Consider the following 24,267-nt stretch of genomic DNA (forward strand, 5'->3'; position numbering starts at 1 on the left):
TAATTCTGGTGTTTGCTAACCCACAGTGTGTAAAAACGACCCTCTCTAAGGTGGCACTTTTGAGAGGTCTGGATGCTTCCGGGTCTTGCTAAGGAGCCTTCAAGTTAAAGGTCACCTCCTGCATGGGCTGAAGGGCATTACAAGCAGTCCCCAGCGCCTGTGGCTGCGGAGGGGCCCCTCAGCGAGCTGAGGCTGGTGGGCCCGAGCGGGAAGCTGAGTGGTAGGCGCCCCCGAGACACAACGCTGCCGACCCCGGGGATGTTACGGGAGCGGGGTGCCGGCTGTCTGGACATGGCCTCAGCCATAGAGGGTGACGGCCGTAACATGCGGGCTGTGTTCGGGTGGGACAAAGCTCAGGGGCTGGAGAATCGCCAAGCGGCACCAGGCGCGTTGGCCCGGCCCCTCTCCTGCAGTCTGGCTGGCAGGGCGTGCCCGGCTCTGACTTGGTTTCCTAGGCAGCGTTGCCAAGGAAACCGGGCAGAGGCCGCCCCAACCCGAGAGGCAACGCGACCCCCAGGCTCGTGACAAAGCCCCCGCTCGTCACAGCTGCGGGCCCGGGGCGGACGCCGCGCTGCGGGCGCTGGCGCCGCCGTTAGACTGGCGGGCGGAGCGCGCGCGGGGAGCAGAGCCCTCGCCTGCGCAGCACGTGGCAGCGCCCGTCCCCGCGAGAACCCGGATGTGAGATCATCCCTGCACGCAGCGTGACCCCCTCCCTGCCCGGAAGTGAGGCGGCTGGGGCTGTACGGGAGCCGGGAGGTGTCGGGCAGGGGTGGGTTGGGGCGGGGGGTCTGGGCTTCGTCCCCGGCGCTCGTAGCAAGGAAGGTTGTGAGGGGGCGGAAATGTGGCTCCGCGACCGCCCTGCCTCGCCGCTCCCCCCTCCCACCGGGCACCAGTGACCGCCCGCCAGCATGAGACCCGCCGCCGAGCCGCTTAGCCCGCGCCGCGCTCCGGTAAGTTCCCGAGCCCCAGGGCTCCTCAGTCTGCACCCGGGGAGTGGGGCGTCTCCGCCCTTGGCCTTTGCTAGCAGCCCGGGCTCTGTCGCCCGCCCCCCCGCCCTCGGGCCGCCGGGGCACACGGGCTCCGCAGGCAGTAGGGAGGCCCCGCTTCCCGGGCCAGTGGCTCTCCGCTCCCCTCCGCCGGGGCGTGCCCGGGACTCCCGGGGGCAGGTCTACGCACCGCCCCCTCCCGGAGACCGCAGCCTTCCTCCCCGCGACAGCGCTCCTGCGGCAGCGAGCTCTGACTGTCCCCGTCCCGCCCCCAGGCCCCAGCGGAGGGGCCGCGATCTCGGCCCTTCTCTCATAGCGAGGCCTGACACACTGGACCCCAGAGGGGTAGGGTGCAGGGCCTGTACCCTCCTTCCCTCTCTCCTCCCTCATCCCAACACTGACTCCCAGGCAGGGGAGTGAGGCCTTGCCCCCAGTCCTGCCCACTGGCTGGGACTCCACTCCCCTTCCCCTGGCAGCTGCTCCCCAGGATGGGGGGATTGTGCAAGGAAAGCGTGTGGAGTTCAGCTTATCTGGGGGGTGATGCAGGGTAGAGTCATAGAGAAGTGTCAGTGTCCCCCCGTTCTCCTACTTTTTCCATCCCTTACACGTCCCCCAAGGAAAGCAGGGGGGAGAGGGTCTTCTGGCTTTCCCTCAGACACCTCTTACATTTCTTTCTGCTTGTAATCTATCACATACCCAACCCTTTTCCCCTCTTATCTAGGGATCTGAATAGGCAATGATGACTGTGGACTCCTTGTTTCAAATGTGGAGCTTCTGTGCCCATTGGGGTAGTAGCTTGGAAACAGGGCAGGAAGGTTCCTTGGTTCCTTTTGCTGAGCTCTTGATACTTGTGCACCTGAGTGCTGCAGCAGCTATTCGGTGAATGAGTTCTATTCTGACAGATGAGTTAATTTTGGGAAATTTTTTAATGAATAGTGGCTGTAGAAAGCACTGGTCTGCGTCCTTCTTACCCCCAAAACAACTTGTATCAACCTGATCATTAACCTAGGAGGTACAGCTGGGGGAGGAGGGCGGCTGAGAAAATTCCTCAGACATTCTTGTCAACTGTGGAAATGGCCCACCTTGATTATCACTACATAAGGTTTTCTCTGCCGCCCCTCCCTCCCCCCCCCCCCCCCCCCCCCCGTATTAGCTCATCTTAAGTGATCACTCTCCTTACAGTGTGTATGGTAACACCCATTGTTTCATTTTCTCTGTGTATATAAATCTCCCCACTGTATTTTCCATTGAATGCATCCGATGAAGTGAGCTGTAGCTCATGAAAGCTTATGCTCAAATAAATTTGTTAGTCTCTAAGGTGTCACAAATACTCCTTTTCTTTTTGCAAATACAGACTAACATGGCTGCTACTCTGAAACATGATAGCTTAGTTTACTTTTAAAGTGCAGTTTTGCTCTGTAAGAGTATTTATATTTTTATTCCTATTAATGCCTAGCTCTTATATGGTGGTGTTCATCCATACATACCCAAGGGTTAATTTAAAAAAAAAAAAATCATTTGTCTGGTGTTTGAGGGTCAGTGGCTTTCAAATTAAATGTGTTTACATGAAACAAAAGATGGAGTTTCTAGCTGTCAGCCATGCAAAGTCAATGTGGGATCTGATATTTAAGCTGGTTCTTTCCTACTCTTTATAACAGTTCTGCAGAATAAATTATGCTGTCAGTGTTTCATGTGGTTTGAACAGTACAAAGGAATTCTTTTGGTGCTGGAATTGAAGTTGAGGTATCATGTGGGATAACATAGATGGTTTTGTCTGAAAACTTTAACTAAAAAGCCCCATTTCTAAAGGCTTTTCTGAGATTGATTTGTTCCTATTTTCATAATTCTGGAAAGCAATCATTTTACTTAGCTGTTCTGAAGGAATAAAACAGGGTGAGCATGTTAAGGGGGCACAGGAAATTTAGAAATCGCACAGATGTCTGAAATTTACTTAATGTTCTTACAGCTAACTCCTAGGAGTCCTATACCTGAGAGTAGGGAAATGCATTTTTTTCTCTAATTCTTGATTTGTTCTTTGCATTTAACAGCGTGTTTGTATGACTGTTTCTGCTGCATAGTCGTTTTTTCCCTTTGTGTGGATCTTTCAGACAGCCATAGGGGAAAGAGAAACATTTTAAAATAATATTTGTAAAACCACAAAACACTGCAGGGGCAAGTATAGTATCTGAAACTACTTCTGACTCAGTCCTTTGAAACTGACTAGATCTCAAGTTGACATATTTTTAAAATATCCAGAAATATTCTTCTCTGGTCTTCGTGCCTCACTGAACAGCCATTAAACCAACTTCTACCAGATTTTAATTTCAACAACTAATAATTGATTTCAGAGTATGTAACTTGTTGAATTTTTAGTTACATAATCAAGGCCTTATTTAACTTGTGATTATTGCAGAAATTGTAGATTCTGCAATATTAGGTTTCCACTGCAGTTATGACGGTGGGAGCCCCGGGGCACCCCGCTCTCAGCCGTGGGCTGCCAACAGCGGGAGCCCCCACTCTCAGCCCCGGGTGGCCGACAGTGGAAAAGTGCAGAAAAGTAATAATGGACTTTATTACCGCAAATAATAAGGTTCATTATTACTTTTCCACAATTTTCCATCGCTTGTCTACAACTCAGCTGCAATTTTTTGATAATCATCCTGCAATTCAAGTAGGGCCATATGCATGATTATCCATGAAGACCATGGTCAATTAAACCTGTCGGTAGCTATCCATAAATTTATATGCCAGCAAAAAAAAAAAAAGAAGAAACAATGGCAAAAATCTCCTGATTATTAAAAATAGGAAAAGCTTGTCTGTCTTTTAAAAGTCAGTACATACTGATTACAATTCTTAGAGGGATATCAGCTTGAAGGCTAGTTATTTTCAGAAAATTCAATAAAAGTAATTTCAGTTAGTAAATCCCTTTGCCAATTTTTGTGGTTTTATGAGTATCTGAACTTTCTGAGCTGCAAATAAGAGAAACTGACTTATGCAGGGAAAATAGTTAAACCAGTTACTGTCAAATGCACAAAGTAAATGTTTTAAAAAATATTTTTTCAAATATGTTTTGTTTATTGAAATAATAGGCGTTTGATTCAGTTTTGAGTAATGTTTAAGTTGATGATTTCTCTTTCTACTGACTCTTGCTTGTTTTTGTTTTGTTTTGCTTTTTTGTCTCCTGTTTGAGCTACAAGCTTTTTTAAAACCTCAGCCTTTTTGTATTGTACTTCACTTTTCTTTTTACATCCTGCACCCTTGCAGAACTTGGTATTCTGAAACTGTTTCTTACCATAGTGAGTTCTAGGTGCTCAGATGCTATGGTGATAGGCTCTATATAATAACACCAGTTACAAGTACCAAAATTCCTCATCATTTTCCCATTCTGTTTTTTCCACTGTACTGGTGAGAAGTAGATTTGGGATGGCTTTTCCTCTAGTAGCATTCTCTGACTGGATCATGCTATTGAGAAGCATTCATGTGTTTTTGGAAAAGGAAATTCTTAGGCAAAACTTCAATAACGTTAAGATTTTCTGCCGGAATAAGGCATTCTAACTGAGGCCATTAGATGTTAAACTAAGGTAACTGATTGCAAGCAATGTCAGACTAAGTATTTCTTTTGTAAAATACCCTGATTTTGCGGAGTATTTTTAAGAATCAATGTCTTTTTTTTAAGCCATCCTTCTTTGCTTTCTGGGTATCTTCTTAACTTATTTAAAATTTTATATATGCAGCTAAATATAAATGAAAAAGAGACACATGCATTTATTCGTATGTATATAAATTACTTGGGAATTTTACCCAACACCCATGAAGGCAAGGATTAAGTCTAATCACCAATCAAAACATATGGAGCCCGGAGCCACGCCCTCTGCTGCTGCTTGAGTCCCTCCCTCACCACATGGGCAGAAGACCCTGGTAGAGGCCTGTGTGGGACTATGACTACACTGAACACTTTACAACAGTGCAGCTGTGCCACTGTAGCTGCACCATTGTAAGGTGCACAGTGAAGCTGCTCTTTATCGATGGGAGCTCTCCCAGTGACAAAATAAAATCACCTCCAACGAGGGACGGTAGCTTTGTCACCGGGAGCACAGCTCCTGCTGATGAAACTGTCCACACCAGCGCTTTCCATCGTTAAAACTTTTGTCGTTCAGGGTGTGTGTTTTCACACCACCGGGCGATAAAAGTTTTAACAACGGAAGTGCCATTGTAAACACAGCCTATTTTTTTAAATCCTGCTTCTGTCCCGCAATATCCACTCCCGCATTGTTTCTTGCAAGTTTATCCCATTCCCACCTGCAAAAACCTTAGATCCCGCAAATCCCACATGCTACAAAAAAAATAAAGTCAGTTAATATATAAAAGGAATTCAGGCACATTTTTTACTAGTAAAAGAATAAAACAAATCTTGCTTAAACCATGTAAAAATACTAACTCCTGTTGTTATATCACATCTCTTTCTATCACTTGGTTAAATTTAAGTATTGAAACCTTTATTTAAAAAAAAAAAACTTCCTTTACATTGCTGAAATTCTATTTATGACAAACTGATGAGAGATTTAGTGTTTTTCTGCGAATTCCTGCCCTCTGGTGAGTTTTTGTTTTTTGCCCACCCAAGTACATTTTACCTGCTCCTGTGATTATGGGAGTGGATCTGGCTGGACCTGCAGGATTCCAGTGTTGCTGCAGGGCTCTAAACCCTGGCTTTCCACTGGCTGAACTCTGCATCCTGCTATTCCTGCCAAGCCCCACACACACCAATCAATTATGTTGCCCTTCCACACACACTATCAATTACTGATGTCATGTCAACAATAAATTGATGGATTTACCCCCTCCCCTCAAATTAATTTATTCAGATTGCATTCAAATTAAGAGTCTTCTGCTGGTGTGGCACTAGTGGGGGTTGGTGGGGCTAAAGATTCTCTCCTACACCAGACCCCATTCTACCCAAAACTGAGCATCAGCCTGGAGGGCTGCCAGACTAGCGGGTGTCTAACACCCCATTTTAAAGATGTTATGCATCTTGGACTGTACGGTCTTTGAGGCATGAACTGTCTTTGTTATATGTTTGTACAGCAGCTAGCACAGTGGAATCCTAGTGCATGATGGGGGCTTCTAAGTAAGTGCTTGACTTACTGACTTATGCCTCTTTATTCCGCTCAGAACTTACGGCCTTCATTACTGCTTTTCGTGATCTCTTGATGCAGTCCTAGCTTCTCCCCAAGTAATCTTAATGATGTTCAGTTCTACTTCTGTTGTGCATTTCCAAGTTGTGCTTGGTCTGTCTTGTTGCCTCTTGCCCTGGGAATTCTAGTCCAGTGCCTGTCTTATTATATTATTTGGTTCCTTCCTCCATGTGTGCCCTAGCGATCTCAATTTCTGTTCCATAATTTTCTGTCTTCAACTGTCTGATATTATGGATTGTGTAAGGCAGCCGCTTATAAAAATTGGGAGTTTAGATCGTAGCATCTTGATGAGCCTCCAAGTTTCAGTGTCTTATAGTAAAACAGATTTTTACAATGGTATTAAATATTCAACTTCAGTTTGGAGGACAAGATTTCTGTTTCTCCAGATTGGCTTTAGGGTTACAAAGGCATGTTTGGCTTTTCCTATTCTAGCTCTAATATCTTTCTGTTCCACATGTTTTGTTTACAGTGCTGCCAAGACGTGATGTCAGACCTGTTGTGCTAATTGAACCTACAAATTTACCCTAATTGTGAGCTCAGCTGTGAAAAGTGAAAGTTCATAAAGTGGACAGGGATGGTGTCCCTAGCCTGTGTTTGCCAGAAGCTGGTAACGGGCAACAGGGGATGGATTGCTTGATGATTACCTGTTCTGTTCATTCCCTCTGCGGTACCTGGCATTGGCCACTGTCGGAAGACAGGATACTGGGCTAGATGGACCTTCGATCTGACCCAGTATGGCTGTTCTTGTGTTCTAATAACCTATGATAAATGTTGAAAGGAAAAGATGAAAAAGGGGGGAGACAGACTGAATTAGTACAAGTGAAAAGGTTTACTGATATAATTCAAGGACTGTGTTAAGAATAATGGCTGGTAAACAAGAAAAGTGGGGACTGGAAATCCCTGAACCAAAATTGGTATGTTGGCAATTAGGCCCAATTGGTAGCTGAAATAATTAAGAATGTTCCACCCATCGCTCACTTTTGAGATCCTTAAGAGGGGAATTTTTGGGGACAGATGTGAATTCTGGCTGACTGAAAAACAAGAGAAGGGGAAGGAGCAAGCTTCACCATCGTGACTGCCACCCCGGGCCTTCTTTGTTCTAGTTCTGAAAGATGTTCTGACCAATCTGGGCTAGAGCGAGGGACCTCAATGACATCTCCACTGGCTCTGGCTAAATCCCAGGATGTGAGACTTTGTCACAAACCTCCCTGCCCACTGTGTGTTCTTTTTCTTTCCCACCTTACTTCTTCTTTCCTATTCTTCTTTTGCCTTCTGTTTGATAAGAATCTGGCTCAATTGGCCGAGACTATATTTTACAACACTGCAGTAAGCCTGTGATCAAAGAGACAGCTAAAAGCAATGCCCTGAACAGCCAGATGCTGGTGCAAGTTTGCCTGCTTTGGGAGTGGCTGATAAGACTATGTGCTCTGCTTGTGTTTTTTCAGTCAGCAAAGTTGCAAGTGAGAGTCAACACTAGAGACAGAAGCTGCATTTTCCATCTCTGCTGTTCTTTTCTTTCCCCTGTTGTGTGTTTGTCTTGTTTTGCCTTCTAGGAAACAGGATCAGACTTGAGCAACAGCAGCAAAAATGTCCACTTCAGCCCATCTCCCCTAACTTCTTTTTGGGGAAAAGAAAAGGACAGTTATTACCATCTTTAATACCATCTAAGACAGGGGTCCCCAACGTGGTGCCCGCGGGTGCCATGGCATTTTTATGCACCCGCAGGACACCCCGGTGCCGAAATGCTGCCGAGAAGTGTTGCTGTTTCTCGGCGGCATTTCAGCAGTGACACTCATTGCCGTTGCTGCTTCTCGGCAGCGGGGTGTCTGGGGCCCTCCACAGTCTTCTGGGAATTGCAATATGCTATTTCCCCAAGAAATGTTGGGGACCACTGATCTAAGAGACTGACAGACCAGAGGGGTTTCTTTTTAAAAACTCGCTCCAGCTAAAGAGAAAATGAAAACCTTATTTAATATTTTTCGTTTCAAATGCTTTAACTGTTTTCCTTTATCTGTATCTTTAATAAAAGGTTAAAAAAATAATAGTGTGGTTTCCATGGTTCTAAGTAGATTGATGTCTCTATTACCAAACCCTGAACCCTGTTTAAAACTACAGTTTCAGGGTCATGCTCACACTTTTGACTCTTTGGGCCCATAGTCTATCAGAATTAATATAACAGACCTCATCTATGTCAATTCCAGTAAGTGCCATTGGTGATTTTTATTGTGTTGATTCTCATCATTTTTGTTTTCTTGGTGTTGATTCAGCCCTATTAGTTGAGCATAAGCCTGGAGATTGTTTGTTTTAGCTTGCCTATCTCTGTGGGTATGGGACATCACATTGATGTCATCTGCAAAGACGAGGTCTTCTGGCTTCTCTGTGAAAGTCCGTCTCGGTTGTTCTGTGGTTTTCTCAGTACCCCATCCATTACTAATAGATGAAGGTCTTGAATTAGGTGACATAAGACATCCTTGTCTGACTCTGGTGGTTACCTCTAATGGCTTCGTCGATTTGCTGTTATGTATTACTTGACGTGTCATATTTTTCATAGAAGCTCTGAATGATCAGTGTCATTTTTGGAGGAATTCCATAGTGGCATAGTTACTTCCATAAGGTACGTCTAGCCACTGTGTCAAAGGCTTTTTGGAAATCTATGAAATCCATAGAGTGCGACTGATATTTGATCAACGGTTCTGAGATATGTAGGATTACTATTTGAGCTATGCGTGATTTCTCCTGTTCAGCCCTGCCTGTTGTTGTCATAGCCTTGAATCTACAGCTTTCTTTGTTCTGTCTAGAATGATGCATGTAAATATTTTAATTGGGATGGACAGCAGTTGAATGCCTCTCCAGTTTTTACACTGACTGAGGTCCTTTTCTTTGGCAGCTTCACTGTATGACCATTGTCCCGCTTGTTTCCTATTTTTTTCTTTTCCCCATATCTTTATAAGAGGCCTTTCAAAGTGTCTTCTGCCTTCTTTGAGTCCTCCTTAAGCACTGCTGCAATAAAAATAATTAATCCCACCCAACGAATGATTCTGTGGCAAGTTCTTTTTGTTGGATCCTTTCACTGCCACCCCAGGAGACTCCTCTGCATGTTGGAGTGACAGGAACCTCTCTCATCTCCTTTCCCCCTGTCCTATCCCACATATCCCATTGCTAGGTTGTCTGGGTTTCCCAGAATACTTTGTTTTCACAACAGTCCGTTTAAGGCACCTTACTTCCTGTGCAGTGGCTGTCCCCTTCAGCAGAGGCAGTGACCCCACACTGCCGCAGCTATTTGTATACACATTGGGGCACACTGCTTTAATTTCCATTGATCCATGTTTGGAAGGTAATGTTTGCATGATAAAGGCTGGAAATATTTTTTAAATGAAAGCCTCAATTTGGTAGAAATTTTTGTTCATCCTGAGAAGATGACTACTCGCTGTAGCTTAGTAGATTTTTTTAGTACTGTGCTTGTATGTGCATATAAGCAGAGTGTGAAGCTGTGCGTATATAATGCAGAAATGTCTCAGTTTTAGGGACAGGGTGGGTTAGGTAACATATTTTTTTGGACTCGCTTTTGTTGGTGAGAGAGACAAGCTTTTCAAGCTCTTCAGGCTCTCTCTGTAAGCTTGAAGGCTTGTCTCTGTCACCAACAGAAGTTGGTCCAATAAAAGATATTACCTCACCCACCTTGTCTCTCAAATATCCTGGGACTGACACGGCTACAATAACACTGAACACAAAAATGGAAGATGATATTTTTAGGGGTCATTTTCAGTTATTTGTAACTTTGGCAATTTTTTTAACTGCAGTTTTGCAGGTTTATGCTCAGTTTGGGAGCAAACTTCTCAAAAATAGGCAAACCAAGTTAAAAAATTTTTAAAACATTTGACAGAGCAAAAGACCCTACGTTCAGTGACCTGGTGAAAGTCTCTTAAAAATGTACAAGATATAATGTACTTAAATTATTTTATGTAATCTGTTAACTGACTGCCAGTGTTCTTTCGATTTGTGTAGGCATGTGTCTCTTAGGAAACTTAGTAGGTAGTGTAATGCATTTCTCTTTGCTGATTCAGAAACTCATTGCTACTACAGGATATAGAAAGATTGAATCTACGAGATCAGTGAATCGAGTTACTTATCTACATCACTGTACTGGCTTGTTTCTTTCAAAAAGTGACTTACACTTTCCTGTCAAAATGAACAACTACCTTTCTGTATTTCTGTAAAAATACTTTGTTGCAGAAGTGACCAAAGTAAATTGGTGTAAAGCATGTTAACTGGATGCACAGTTTGATAATTTGACCTTTATTTTAATTTATCAATACTACTTCCTTTCCTGTGCTGTTTTTCCAGAGGGTGAGGCAAGGCTGTGTTGATTTCAAGTGTACTCTACACAAATTGAATTCCGGTTACCTGGACAGAAGGATTGCCAAACTGAGTTGCCTCAGATACATTGAGGGTAATCAGTGTGTTCTTCCCTGTTTTTGGTGTTGGATTTCTTATGGGATTGAAGTGGGGAGTGGATAGTTCTAGGGAATGTAAATTGTGAGCTCATGAAGGGTTAGAACATGTTAAACTTTTTAAAAAGCATCCTTTTTGACAGACATTGTCAATGAGCTAAATATGTTTTGTTAAAACCAAGCCAAGAGTTTTGAGTGTTTCTGCTCTTTGTCTACACTAGAGCACTCAATTAATTGTACTTCAGTTAATAGCATCATATATACCGAATATCAACAGCTGAGTGTTTCCACCATCAACTGGTGTAACATTTGCCCTTGTGTCCATCCTTGGTTTGCCCTACACCAATGTGAGGTGTGGGTTGTCATCTGGTATACAATTTAACCCAATGTTTTTACAGAGGTAAACTCTCAGCTCAATTGACTATGTAACATGCTGACACAACTGGGGCTCTGTCAATTCTGACAGATCAGATTGCTGCCTCAGTTGGCAAACCTCTACGCTGCAAAAAAACAACAAAAAATTCCCTGCAACAGCGAGACTCCAAGCCTGGGTCAACTGATTCAGGCTAACACTATGGGGCTAAAAATAGAAGTACAGGTGTTCCTGCTGATGCTTGAGCCCGAGCTCTGAGACCCGTCCTCCTCTCTGGGTTTCACAGCCCAGGCTCCAGCCTGAGCAGGAACATCTACACTGCTATTTTTAGCTCTGTAGCACAAGCCTGCATCAGTTGACCCAGGCTCTAATACTCATTGCCACATTTGTTTTTTCCAGTGTAGATGTACCCATAGTTTACAGGCTGAGAATCCGCTCTCTGAACTACTGACACTATATCCCCTTCCCTCTCTCCTTTTCTGCAGAGGATCTCTGGCTGAGACTGCACTGTTTACCTCTTGGTCATGCCCTCTCACGTATGTCTTCTTTCCAGAGTTAGGGTTTCAGCTGGTAAACCACCATTAGCTGAAGATTTACAGCGTTGGGGCACGGGAGGAGGGGAATCATGGCTAGGGAACATTTCTGGGATAATGAGGGGGACTGAAGGGCCAGGCAAGGCAGAGAAATTGTCACTCTGTACATGGACAGCTGTCAGGGCAGACAGATTGTTCATTTGATGTTGACAGTACACCAGTTGTTCCTTTTGTATTGAGATAAAGCCGAGGACCCCGTTGTGCTAGGCACTGTGCAAACATATAATAAAAAGACTGTTTCTGTCCCGAAAAGTTTAAAGGCTGTGTTCCAGTGTGGTTGCAGCTTAATCATTTAGTTTCTTAACTTTGAATGGACTAGTCATTGAACTGAAATAGTTGAGTAAACTGAAATGGAAGAAAATATTCTCTGTGCCTGCAGAAAAGGCTAATGGTATCTAAAACAGATTTATCGCTTCAACAAACTCTGGTTCCAGGTACTTAGCCACTGCCTGCCAGCAGCTCAGTGGTTTGACTTCTTCCTTTAAAACTTGACATCAAATATGTATTACTTCAATTTTTTGGATTAGTCAATTTCTATTTTAATTTTCAATAAGTTTAAATTAAATATAGGCCGATTTTTTTTAAACTTAAACTGATTTAAATTTTTTAAAAAATCTGATCTTTCTTTTTTAAAAAACCTGTTTTTATCCACCCTGTTCAGAAGTTATATTTAAGTTTACATTCCATTTTTGTATGTCTTTAAAGATTTTTAGAAGGTCACAAAGTTTTGTTTTGTGTTTTTTAAAAACAAACAAATTCTTGCGAAAAAATCTGGAGTTGGCTTGTTTGACCATTAATTGTAACCTGAAGCAATCATTTATTGTTTTCACTGTAGAAAAGTGTATATCTCTACAAAATAAAATTGCAAATGATTTGTTTGAATCTATCTGTACAATTTAAGAACTCTGTTAGATTATGAACTCTGCATATATCTTTACCAAGTTGCAAACTCCACTTTGAAGGTGCATGCAGCCCATTGTCTTTACTGTTGTCCCTTTACCTCCATGTTGGACTGAAATTCCAACAGGAGTACTGGCAAAGGTGTAACAGTAGAGGATTGGTAAACCTTGATGGTGTCCTATTCAAACAGGAAGCACTCTAGAAAAAAGGCTGACCCCTTCCCTTCACAGAGGAACTGTTTTCTGGGGAGAGGTCACCTAGCAATTAAATCACCTGGGGGTCACCTGTTATGGCTGACCAGGGAGTCACCTGCAGAGGAGACTGACTAGAAGGTTATAAAGAGGCTGCTCTGTTTGTTTTCTCTTTGGCTATTTTTTTTACTGTCTTAAGATGAGGAAACATGTTGCAGGAGCCGAGTGAGTCGAGGGTGAAGGGGAGACACGCTTTTATCTATATGAGCATATGGTCCCGCAAGCACTTCTAAGGGAAGAATGAGCTAGAGAGGGAAAATGTACATAAGACTTGGGGTTTTTCCCTTGTATTCTCTGTGATTCTCATTATTAAAGGGCAATGCTATATTTGAGTCCTGTGCAAACTCTGTGTTCGTTCTATACCTACTATGTGCCCTTTGAAGAGATAAACCAGAACGCTCACATTTGGATGGAATTCTAAGAAAGGGACTATTTAAATTATGAGGGGAGTCTGAGGAGCCCGTAATGGTTCCATGGGCTAGGCATGTGGGCAGTGTGGTAACCGTTCTCACGAGGGAGTATTAGATGAAGGGTTTCACTCTGACAGTGCATCTAGGACTCAAGAACTAAGACAGTGCCTGAGCCTGGGTTCTGTGCAGACTTCGAAGGCTTAAACACCCATGAAAGCCGAGGCTGGGATTCCTTTCAGTCTGGTGGGCTGCCAGCAAGAGAAGCCCAACTAGGGCTGTGACATATTTGGCATATAGTTATAACTGAAGTAGAATGGACAGAATTCCGTTTATAGAACTTATTCTGCAGGAAGATGGATATATATCTGAGGTGGTTCTCCTATCTGTCTGAATGCATACATTTAACAAAACTTTTTTTCTCTCTGATTTTTGATAAGAAAGTAGTAATAGTGGAAAGGGGCAGTATTTATAGTAATCAAACTTGTGGATGATTCATAGCTGGGAGAGACTGCAAATGCTGTGGAGGTTAGAATTTAAAAACTCTTTGAATAATACATTGGAGAAATCGCTGAAATGAAAAAAAAAAAAGTCAATAAAGACATTTGAAGAATCAGTCAAAGCATTGGACGCTCTAAATGGCTACTAATTTCATGGACAATTACACTGCATTCTTACTAAAGACACCCCTTGCTCCTGGGGGCTGTAACTAATTGAGATGAGTTCTCTCTGCGAGAACTGCATGAATATAAGAGGTGGGAGGAAAACTACATTAGTAACACTACAGAAGAGGGTGAGTAAAGTTGATGAGTTAGCAGTATAGCTTTACAAAGAGCCAAATGTTATGTCGGGCTATGTTAATAGAATTATCATGTGGCTTAAGCAAGGTAACTTGTATTCTTGCTCAGTAGTGGCTTGTCCTCAGTTTGGGTACTACATTCAATTTTGGGCATTGGTTTTTTTAAAAAATCTTTTTATTAAATCAAAGTTACAATAAAATATTAACATACATCATACAATCCATATTTATTCAGGATCAGGTTAATATTCAAATAACCTGTCTAAAGATTAATAAGAAATTGAAGCAAACAACATAGCAAAAATTGCAGCAAGAAACAACCCCCCAAAGTAATGAGTCACTCACTGCAGTTAATTGAATTTTGTGAGGGAACAGTTATTTCAAATAGCTGCATCATCAAATATACTTTTATCAGATACCTGATAACTGTAGTTTGGATTTATCTATAAGCGTTTAGAATAATATACTGTAATACAGCAGTTTTAAACTGTGGTCTGCAGAGAGCAGGCTGGTCACATGATGTTGGCTCTCCTCTTGGTTTCCAACTACTAAATTACATTAAACACTTCCCTATATTTTTTTATTAAAGCAATTTGCTGTAGTTGCCACAGGGATAGTACACGATCCACAGTGGGCGGGGAGGTGTTCCGTGAGACATTCTAGGAGTCATCCACGCTGTGTTTCTTTGTCCATGCTATAGACATTCTTCTTTGCAGGTAAAGCTTGCAGATTCATTATGATGGGTCTTACCCCAGCATGCAAAACCTTGGAGGCAGAACCAGACCTATCAATCAAGGCAATAGTCACTCCTGTGAAGACCCAGCCAGATCATTCTGCCTCCAACATTTGCAGGGAGGCTTTACAAGACCTCCTGCTCAGAGCAATAAGAAAATAGGGCAAAACAACCAAAAAAGGATCCTTTTTATTTTTCATCTGTGAGGGCTTCTTTGGTAAGGACATCTCTCAGGCGACCAGAGATATAAAGAAGCTGGCAGAACAGAGCACAAAAATGTCTGGCCTAACTGGATACAGCTTGGTGTGGATCAGCTATGCTACACCTGCTGTGCTAACCAGAGCCTCAAACCATCCATTGACTATACCACCACTGCTTTCTCACTCTTCTCCAAACAGCCAGCTTTGGAGGGATGAGAGGGAGAGCAGTCCACACATGGAAGAACAAGTAGGGAGTAAGGGGCCCCATTTCTCATGCCGCTCTGATGTAACTCTACCTTGCTCACTGAGAGATGATATTAAACAAAAGGGCTGTTTCATGTTCCTGCCCTTCCCTTGAGCAGGAGGTTAGGGAACATATGTAAAATTCAAGGCCACTTACGGAGTTATCTCAAGATAAGCTATTACCAGCAGGAGAGTGGGGTGGGAGGAGGTATTTTTTCATGCTTTGTGTGTATATAAAAAGATCTTCTACACTTTCCACAGTATGCATCCGATGAAGTGAGCTGTAGCTCATGAAAGCTTATGCTCAAATAAATTGGTTAGTCTCTAAGGTGCCACAAGTACTCCTTTTCCTTTTGTGAATACAGACTAACACGGCTGTTGCTCTGAAACCTTTCAAGTGTTACACATACTTCTACAGCACAGCTTCAGATGTGGTTCCCCCTTTCAATTCCCTTTTCTCAGGGCATAGAGGCCATTCGCCCTCTGTACTACAAAGAAGGGGTGAAAACCCTATAAAGAAAAGATACACTCAGTGTGGGAATCCTGAGAGGTTAATTTCTCTCTCTGCCCCCTCCCCCCCCCCCCCGGTAAAACAAAAGTAACATAATATAAATCCTTCCACTGTACAGGCTCTAAGAAGGGACAAGAAAGGGCCAAGGGAGCACAAAGAATGTTTTTCATATTCATCTTCCTGGGAGCAAGGACCTCTCTTTTGGACTTGGAGCCAGAGCCCATGGAGGAGGAACCTTAGAAACTATATTTTTTTAGGCAGGTTGTTTTGAAACCATTCTCAGGAGTACTTTGCAGACTCTGTGTTCCTCCAGTGGAGCCCTTGGAAAAGGAGTTAGTCCACCCACAAGTAAACTTTTCCTGATTGATACTCCCAAAAGTCTCATTTAAAATAATGACAATAAAGAAAAAGAAAGTGAAGCTACATCAGCAGCTTTTAGTAGACATGCTGCCTGCATGTCTGCATGTCTGGTGCTAGAGCCATGTACGCATGGTCAGACTCCTTATTGACCACTTAGTGCCACTCAAAATCAAAAGATCCTCTGGACTAGCAGACATTATTTTAAAGCAAGAATTTCATAACAGTGGCTGTTGTGGGAGATGCTCCAACCCCAAGAAGCCTGAGATTTACAGTATGAGTAGCATGTAATACTTGATTCTGTGTGACAACACCAACTCCACCTGGCTAAGGCCATGGAAAGCGAATCCATAGGCAATCAGGTACTAGGTACCTCTAAATATCCTGTCAGGTAGGCTCTCTTGTAAGTCTGTAGATAGCACTGTCATGGAAACCACTTTTAAATTAAGCAAATAAAAAAATATCAAAGGATACCTTGGAGCACAAAAGGAAATATAGACCCTATTATAGGTCTTGACACACATACCATCCAGATAATTATAGGAAGGATATTCAACGAGCTGACCAAATACATCACATGGCATAAGGAAGAAAGGAGATGTTTCCAGAAAGCCCCTTATATCGGGCAAGCATGACTACAGGATGACTCTATGATGTGGTGCTCCCCATGTAGGGATCAAGTAGCAGAGAATCTCAAAGTGTCGGATCAGTACTACATTGGAAAAATGGAAAATTCTACTTACTTGGATAATTCACCACTCCACCCCACCTGACATGGCAAACAGTGGGCAAATAAATTTGTGCACCTGAGCTGGTGTATTTTCATGACAATTTTGCGAAGTTGATTTAACCTATCGTTGAATCTGTGTCCAATCCATAATTAACTTCTCTGCCAAGACAGCCAACAAGAGTACCTCTCAGCCAAATGTGTGGTGATTGACACGGTCATAAATATAAAGGGAAAGGTAACCACCTTTCTATATACAGTGCTATAAAATCCCTCCTGGCCAGAGGCAAAGTCCTTTTACCTGTAAAGGGTTAAGAAGCTCAGGTAACCTGGCTGGCACCTGACCCAAAATGACCAATGTGGGGATAAGATACTTTCAAATCTGGAGGGGGGGAAAGGCTTTTGCCTGTCTGTGTGATACCTTTGCCGGGAACAGATCAAAGATGCAAGCCCTCCAACTCCTGTAAAGTTAGTAAGTAATCTAGCTAGTAAATGCATTAGGTTTTCTTTGTTTTGGCTTGTAAAATTCGCTGTGCTGGGGGAAATGTGTATTCCTGTTTTTGTGTTTTTTTGTAACTTAAGGTTTTGCCTAGAGGAATTCTCTGTGGTTTGAATCTGACTGCCTGTAAGATTACCTTCCATTCTGATCTTTCAGAGTTGTTCTCATCTTTTTTTTGTTGTTGTTCTCCTAATAAAGTTCTGATTTTTAAGAATCTGGGTTTTTTGGGTCTTAAAAATCCAAGGCTGGTTTGTGCTCATCTTGTTTATTCTCAAGCCTCCCCAGGAAAGGGGGTGTAAGGGCTTTGGGGGATATTTTGGGGGTAATAGGAACTCCAAGTGGTCCTTTCCCTGATTGTTTGTTAAATCACTTGGTGGTGGCAGCATTTACCTAATCCAAGGGCAAAGACTTTGTGCCTTGGGGAAGTTTTAGCCAAGCTGGTAGAAATAAGATTAGGGGGTCTTTCTTGCGGGTCCCCACATCTGTACCCTAGAGTTCAGAGAGGCGAAGGAACCCTGACAGGCACTGATAGACTAGAAAGCTGAGACACATCCCTCAGGTTATATCCTGGATCCAGAAGTCATGTTTTTATACAAAGCAGCAGAGCATGGTAGAATAGTATTCACTGCCAGCAGCACCAGGGATAATGTCAAAACAAGTAACACTGCTTACCTACGGCAGTTTTAGCTCAGATAAGGTCAGTTTCTTGGCCAAACAGTGTTAAATCACATTTCATCTTCAAAGCACTTAAGCTTCAACATCAAAACCTGTGAGTTATGATCCCTCTTCCAGATAGGGAAAATGAGACGGAAGTAAGGTTCCCAATACCACAGAACAAGTCTGTGTTAGAGACTAGATCGGCATTCAGCGGTTTGTCTGGTACTTGGGTCAGAGATAAGACATGCTAATTTGTTGTGTTGTGCTGTTAAACATCTGATGCACTTTAACTCAGTGATCTTTCAGATGGCGTAATGTAGTCCCTCTCCCTTATACTCATGTTTGTATATAAATTTGTAAACATTTCAGATATGGGGGCTACATAAATATGATTTTATCACATTTTGTACAGATTTCTGCAGGAGTAATCACTAACGAGATAACTGTCTGAACTGATATAGTGAGGCGGTGGAACATTCCCTGCCTCTCTCCTCATACTGCACCAGAGAAGAAGGGGGCAGGGGCAAAGCTTCACAATATTGGTAAACCACAGTGTTTTGTTTGCAGTGTGATAGACTAGCTAATGTCTGTTTGGTTAATAGTGTTTGGTTCTGCACAGAAACATGTCAGTGTGGTCATTTGCAAAATACCACCCCTAGTGAATGGGATTAATTTTGGTTTTGTAAAATATATTTGTAAATTATGCTTTATGCTGTTTCATTGTCTCTTCCCTTTTGAACAACTGCTATACATCTGAACTATGTATATTTTATAATAATCTAAAAAAGGAGATGAGTCCTGTTAGAATAAGGTTCAACCCTCTTTCTAAATCTGGAATAAGAAAACTATTCTAATCTGTGTATTATTGTTCCAGGACTGCCTGTGTGTCACTCTGAAGTCTAGAATGTCTGAGTCAGTGTGAAGTGATGGAAACAGCTACAAACATGGTTGAGAGCTCTTTTTATTCAGAATGTCACCAGGTTCAATTTTCACTGGGATTTGTGGTCATTTACTGTCCAATTTTAAGTTCTTAGCCATTTTGACTTTATGAATTACACCCCTGCAATAGTAAGGCATGTCTTACCAAGAGTCTATTTCTTTGAAGATATTAGCGGTAACTTAATCAGTCACCATCCTTGCTGTACAGCTAATTTGCCTACAACAGTTGCATTGATTGTATGAGGGAGACTGGACAGATGGTGGATTGCTTGGCCCAACTGCTACCATTCTTCAAAACCACCCACACAACATAGCCAGCGCACATAGTAAACCCAATTACATGTAGCTCCTCACTGCAGCACATCCCCCTCCTTTGCCACAGAAATCCTCAAACTCCAAGCACAACACGCGCACATGCTCATTCTCAAGCATGCTTACTGTCAAACCATGCACATGAGCAGCAGAGCCACAGGTCATCACTAACACATGTGAAGAAAACAAAGATACCAAAAGATCTTTCTACAAAAGCATCACATTGGTACTGCTGAATCAAAAATAGCTGTAAAAATGCAGGAATACAGCACATCTATGAAACTGTGATCATAATAGAAACAGGTTTGAGAGTAACAGCCGTGTTAGTCTGTATTCGTAAAAAGAAAAGGAGTACTTGTGGCACCTTAGAGACTAACCAGTTTATTTGAGCATGAGCTTTCGTGAGCTACAGCTCACTTCTATGCATCCGATGAAGTGAGCTGTAGCTCACGAAAGCTCATGCTCAAATAAACTGGTTAGTCTCTAAGGTGCCACAAGTACTCCTTTTCTTTTTATAATAGAAACAGTATGTTCTTTGCACAACTTAGTCCTTAGGAGAAGTGTAGTAATTCTGTTCCCTGATAAGACCTTAACTCTGAAAAACTCCTTTCTGGCGGGATTGTACCCAGGATAGCCTTTAAAGGTAGAAAAGTCCTAAAGGCACTTCTGACCGAAGGATCAACAGGATGCTTAATCTTAGGGGTTTAGTACAAGAACTAGGTCCTCAGAGGGAGTTCTTCGCAACGCTACATGAATGAAAAGGTAGGCAGCTATAAGAAATCTTATGCCTCGGTAAGAGGACAATCCTGCACCTGCTTGCTGTCTAGTGAGCTAGAAATGTCCATCGCTTGGGTTTCAGAGTGTTGGGTTTGGGGCCAATGTTGAGACTTTACTGTAAGAACTTTTATCTCCCCACTCCTCTGGGCTGGGGGCGTGGGGAGGGGGAGTTGCCTTACCTTCACCAAATCCATCCATGCTAGTGACGGAAGGGTCGTCTACTCTACAGTAGCGCGGCTACAGTGCTGTTGAAGGAAGGGGTTTTTCTCTTGATGTAGCTGAGAGTCAGTAGTTAGGCTGACGGAAAATTATTCTATCAACCAAGCTGCATCTACAGTGGGGGTTAGGTCTACCTAACTACGGCACACAAGGCATGAAATTTTTCACAGCCCTGAGCGATGGAGCTAGGTGATCTAATTTTTAGGTGTAGACTACGCCTTAGGCATTGTACACCAGGCCTCTGGATATGCCCAGTTTGCGGGATACTTTCTCAAGGTGTTACCTGCACAAAATTTTCTGTTACCCGCATACTCTAGGGGCACCCACTTTTAGCCTTCCATGGGCTCAAGGCTTAACCCTGTAAATTTAAGTACCCATCCTTACTCAATTCCTAGGAGCTCAGGGCGTCCTTTGTAGGACCTTTTATCAGTGAAAGAGCCTTACACAGTAATATCCTTATCCTCTATTTATTAACAATTACCAAGCAAAATACACAAGCTAAGCATACAATGCTATGCTCACCAATCCTGATCATTCAGGCAGACTTTACTGTTAGCCAGGCAAGGTCAGTCTCGTCTGGATTCTGGTTGCTGGATTCACAGTTGTGCAGAGGATTCTTAGGAGCTCTGATCTTAGGCTGTGTCTTAGAGGTGAGTTTGTCGTCTTCTCTCCTCTCCCCCCCCCCCCCCCCCCCCCCCCCCCCCCCCCCCAGTTTATATAGTGAAACCTGAGTCCTGCTTAGCTATACCTTAACTAATCATTTTACTACAATATTATTAAACAATTCTCTAACCAATCCTAACCTATTGTAAAACAATTCTTTAACCAATCATACCCCACCACATTCATTCATTTGCAGCTAGCAAAATTAATTATGTAACAGAAACCATACGGATAAACAATAGAGTAATGGAGACCATAAAGACAAAACAGTAAGGAAGTAGGGATTTCACTACCATAACTTGTTGATAAGTGATTGATGGCATTCTGTCTGGCAAGCGAACAAAGTTTTCTTTAAACATCTTAAGATCTGTTTCTTTATCTGGTGATGGTGGATACCATTAGGACAGGATCACCTTCTTAACAGACGGATATTACATTGTTTTTATATTCTCAAGAACATTATAAACAGGAGAAGGCAGTCATGCTTTTGTCAACGGGAGACAGTGCATGATAGTAACTACAGCCTATTAATCTCTTCTTCGGATATAAGATCTCAGTACCTTTGCTGGATCCTGGATGCAAATAGGTCCATTACTGGGGACAGGGTGAGCAATCCAGGGTCTAGCTCTCCACTTGACATCCCAAACTTGACGGGTGGTGCTGGCAGCGAGTGCTGTTCCATCATGATCTGCTAGTTTGTGTTTGTATAAACCTGATTTCTGAAACCAGGATGTTACCTCTGAGGGGTTTCTCTCAGTTTCCTAGTATATAAGGGAAAGTCACATTTGGCACTGAGAGGTACTCTTGTTGGCTGTCTCGGCAGAGAAGCTAATTATAGAACGGGCATAAATTGAACCATAGGTTAAATCAGCCTTGCAAAATTGTCATGAACGTGTACTAGCCTCTGTACACAAATTTATTTGCCCACTGTTTGCCATGTTGATAATGAGGGGAGGAAAAATACATTAACCAAGTAAGTAGAATTTTCCTAGGCTGGTACAAACTATTGGCCACTGAGGTTGGATGGAGATTAAAATATAATTAAAAATGCACAAAACCAGCTTTTTAGTTTTATTAAATAGTATTCTTCAAAGTGCTGGATACATAAGAAGAAAAGTTTATCAGAACATGTTTGCTTTTAAAACTCAGTAACTTATTAAAGAAAGTACTTAATTAGCAAATTGAACGAGTTGTTTCTGATCATCATTCTTTGAGGATTTTAGAAGCGGTAGACCTCATCCTCTCACATGTTCACACGTAGTTTTATTTATAGTTTGGAAGAGGAAAACAGACTCCTTTTTCAACTCCAATTGGGTTCTTAATTGTGAGTGAAGTAGCCATTGAACTGAACTAGTTGAATAAACTGAACTGAAGAAGATTATTCTCTGTGCACTTGCAGAAGACACTACTGCAGTCAGAAGCTGGTTTAGCACTTCAGCAAACTCTGGTTCCCATTGCATAGCCAGTGACTTTCTTTAAAAATTGGCAGTGAACATGTACTGCTTAATATTTTTTGTATTTCATTTAAATGATTATAATAAGCTTAGACCTTAACATCGGCTGTCAATTTCAAATTTAATTTTGGTATATTTTTCTATATTGAATTTAAATAAAACTGATTTTTAATCGAATTTTTATCCATCGAAATAATTGATGCAAGGATAATTCTGAGTTTTGCTAATAGGAATATATGTGAACCAAGAAAGGATACTACTATACTTTTTGCAGCAACTGAGGGAAATTCACTAAGTACAGCATTTAGTTTTGATCACCTCAAAAATAACATAAATTAGAGAAAGTTCAGGGGACAGCCAAATGATAATTGGAAAATAAGAACTGATAAGATAGGTTAAGATAACTAGGATATTGGGTTTCCTGTCTTTACTTGAAATGCATGCATGGCTGGAGGAAAGTGGTAATTTTTCCGTGTCCTCTAGCAATCCCTCAGTATAGCTACAGTATACTTTATTTAGAACTGAGAATTTTTATCTGGCTCCTCCCCACCTTTCATTGTCATTGACTTCAGTGGATAGATGACCTCATTCTCCAATGCATGTTATGGAGCATAAAACTGAGTTATTGTGAGTTTAAACCCCCCCAAAATGTAAGTTCATTTGTTTTACTGGTAGCAAAGAGAGACTTGGAGAAGATGACATTTTATAAAATGGGAAACTTACGATCAACCAGTTGTAATGAACTGCATCTCGATTAACAGTTCTGCTGTTTTTGATCTAACTTCATATTAAGGCTAGAAATATACTGGATTAGAAATGGAATATAATTATTACAGTAAACTCACATGCTTAAAGCTTCTTGTATTAATGGGTATAATACACATACAGTGTCACTAAAATAATGACTGTAAACTGTTGGTTTGAAAGGGAGGGTAAATGTAGTTGTGGGGTGGTTTTAAAACTCCTATGTGTATTTCTGATTCCAGTGCGAAGAGTCTTTAGATTAATATGCCCCACTGAGTTTCTGGTAACCCTTTTGATTAACTAACTATTCATATGCTTATTGTCCAGAAATGGCAGTTTTCCAAAGGTACAAAAACTCGATGTGAACTTGCTTGCTTTCCCCTACTTGTACTACCCTTGGTGTAGTCAGACTCGAAAAAATCCTATTTCTCGGACAACAGACAGCTAGGATAGGTGACTTAGATGAAGAGTTATATTGCATGTAAGACCAACAAATTGAAGATCAGGCTGTTGTACGGTTTTGCTGGATAACCTGGGTCTTGACTAAAGCAGTTTCACTGTTAAAGTGCATAGAAATTTAACAAAACTCATGCTCTGCTGCTTTGATTTTAGAGCAGAAGTGAAAGTGAACCATCTTGTCAATTTCTTGCTGCTTCAGTGGGTGCTCTGATCAGGATCTGGGTCATTGGACACATCTGGGTGTTCAGAGTGGTATGGAGTCTGTAGCTCTAAATCTGCCAAAAAAGAAACTACAATGATGGAAAGGAGGCAAAAGTAGGTAAGAGAGAGAGTGGGACTTGAGTGATGTAGAAACAGAGACTGGAAAATTGTCCTTGTCAACATCTGTTTTAAAGTGCTTAAGAGAGAATCTCCTTTTAAGAAGCTGACGCTCTTGCTCCTCAGACAAGTTATCCAACAAGTCCTCCAAAAAAAATAAAGAAAGCAAGACTTTATATTTCTAATATTTCTAAGGTATAAACATCTAATTTAAAGATGTACTTGGCCACAGAATATTTCTAACTGCATGGAAAAGTAACATATCTAACAAAAAATGTTTAGTAGTTTAAGTACAGTAATTGAATTAGCATATATTAGGTGCTTAGATACCAGTGCCAGAGTAGTGGATGTGATAAGAATTAGTAAATATTAGGTAAATGCTATTTTGTATGCATTTTTCAGAATTATCTGTTACTTTCAACATCCTCTTCTAAGGAACAAATGGACAGATTGGCAAATTGCATAGCCTTTACTTTGCAAATACATATTGAGTAAATGCTGTG

General features: G+C 42.0%; 1 protein-coding gene across 4 annotated transcripts in view; it reads left to right on the forward strand.

Moving 5' to 3' along the window:
- The first annotated feature begins 556 nt into the window (after positions 1-556).
- SPOPL (speckle type BTB/POZ protein like) overlaps positions 557-24,267 on the forward strand; it is a 61,744-nt gene continuing 38,033 nt past the window's right edge. Inside the window, exon 1 of one of the 4 annotated variants that reach the window (XM_037912022.2) lies at positions 557-950. The gene's annotated coding sequence lies outside the window, so the exon portion shown is untranslated. Of the gene's footprint in view, positions 951-23,599; positions 23,766-24,267 lie in introns of those variants that run through there. The other 3 variants (XM_037912024.2, XM_043524995.1, XM_037912023.2) reach the window with 3 other exon arrangements.

This window comes from Chelonia mydas, chromosome 11 (assembly GCF_015237465.2).
Source record: "Chelonia mydas isolate rCheMyd1 chromosome 11, rCheMyd1.pri.v2, whole genome shotgun sequence".
Classification (NCBI taxonomy): domain Eukaryota; kingdom Metazoa; phylum Chordata; order Testudines; family Cheloniidae; genus Chelonia; species Chelonia mydas.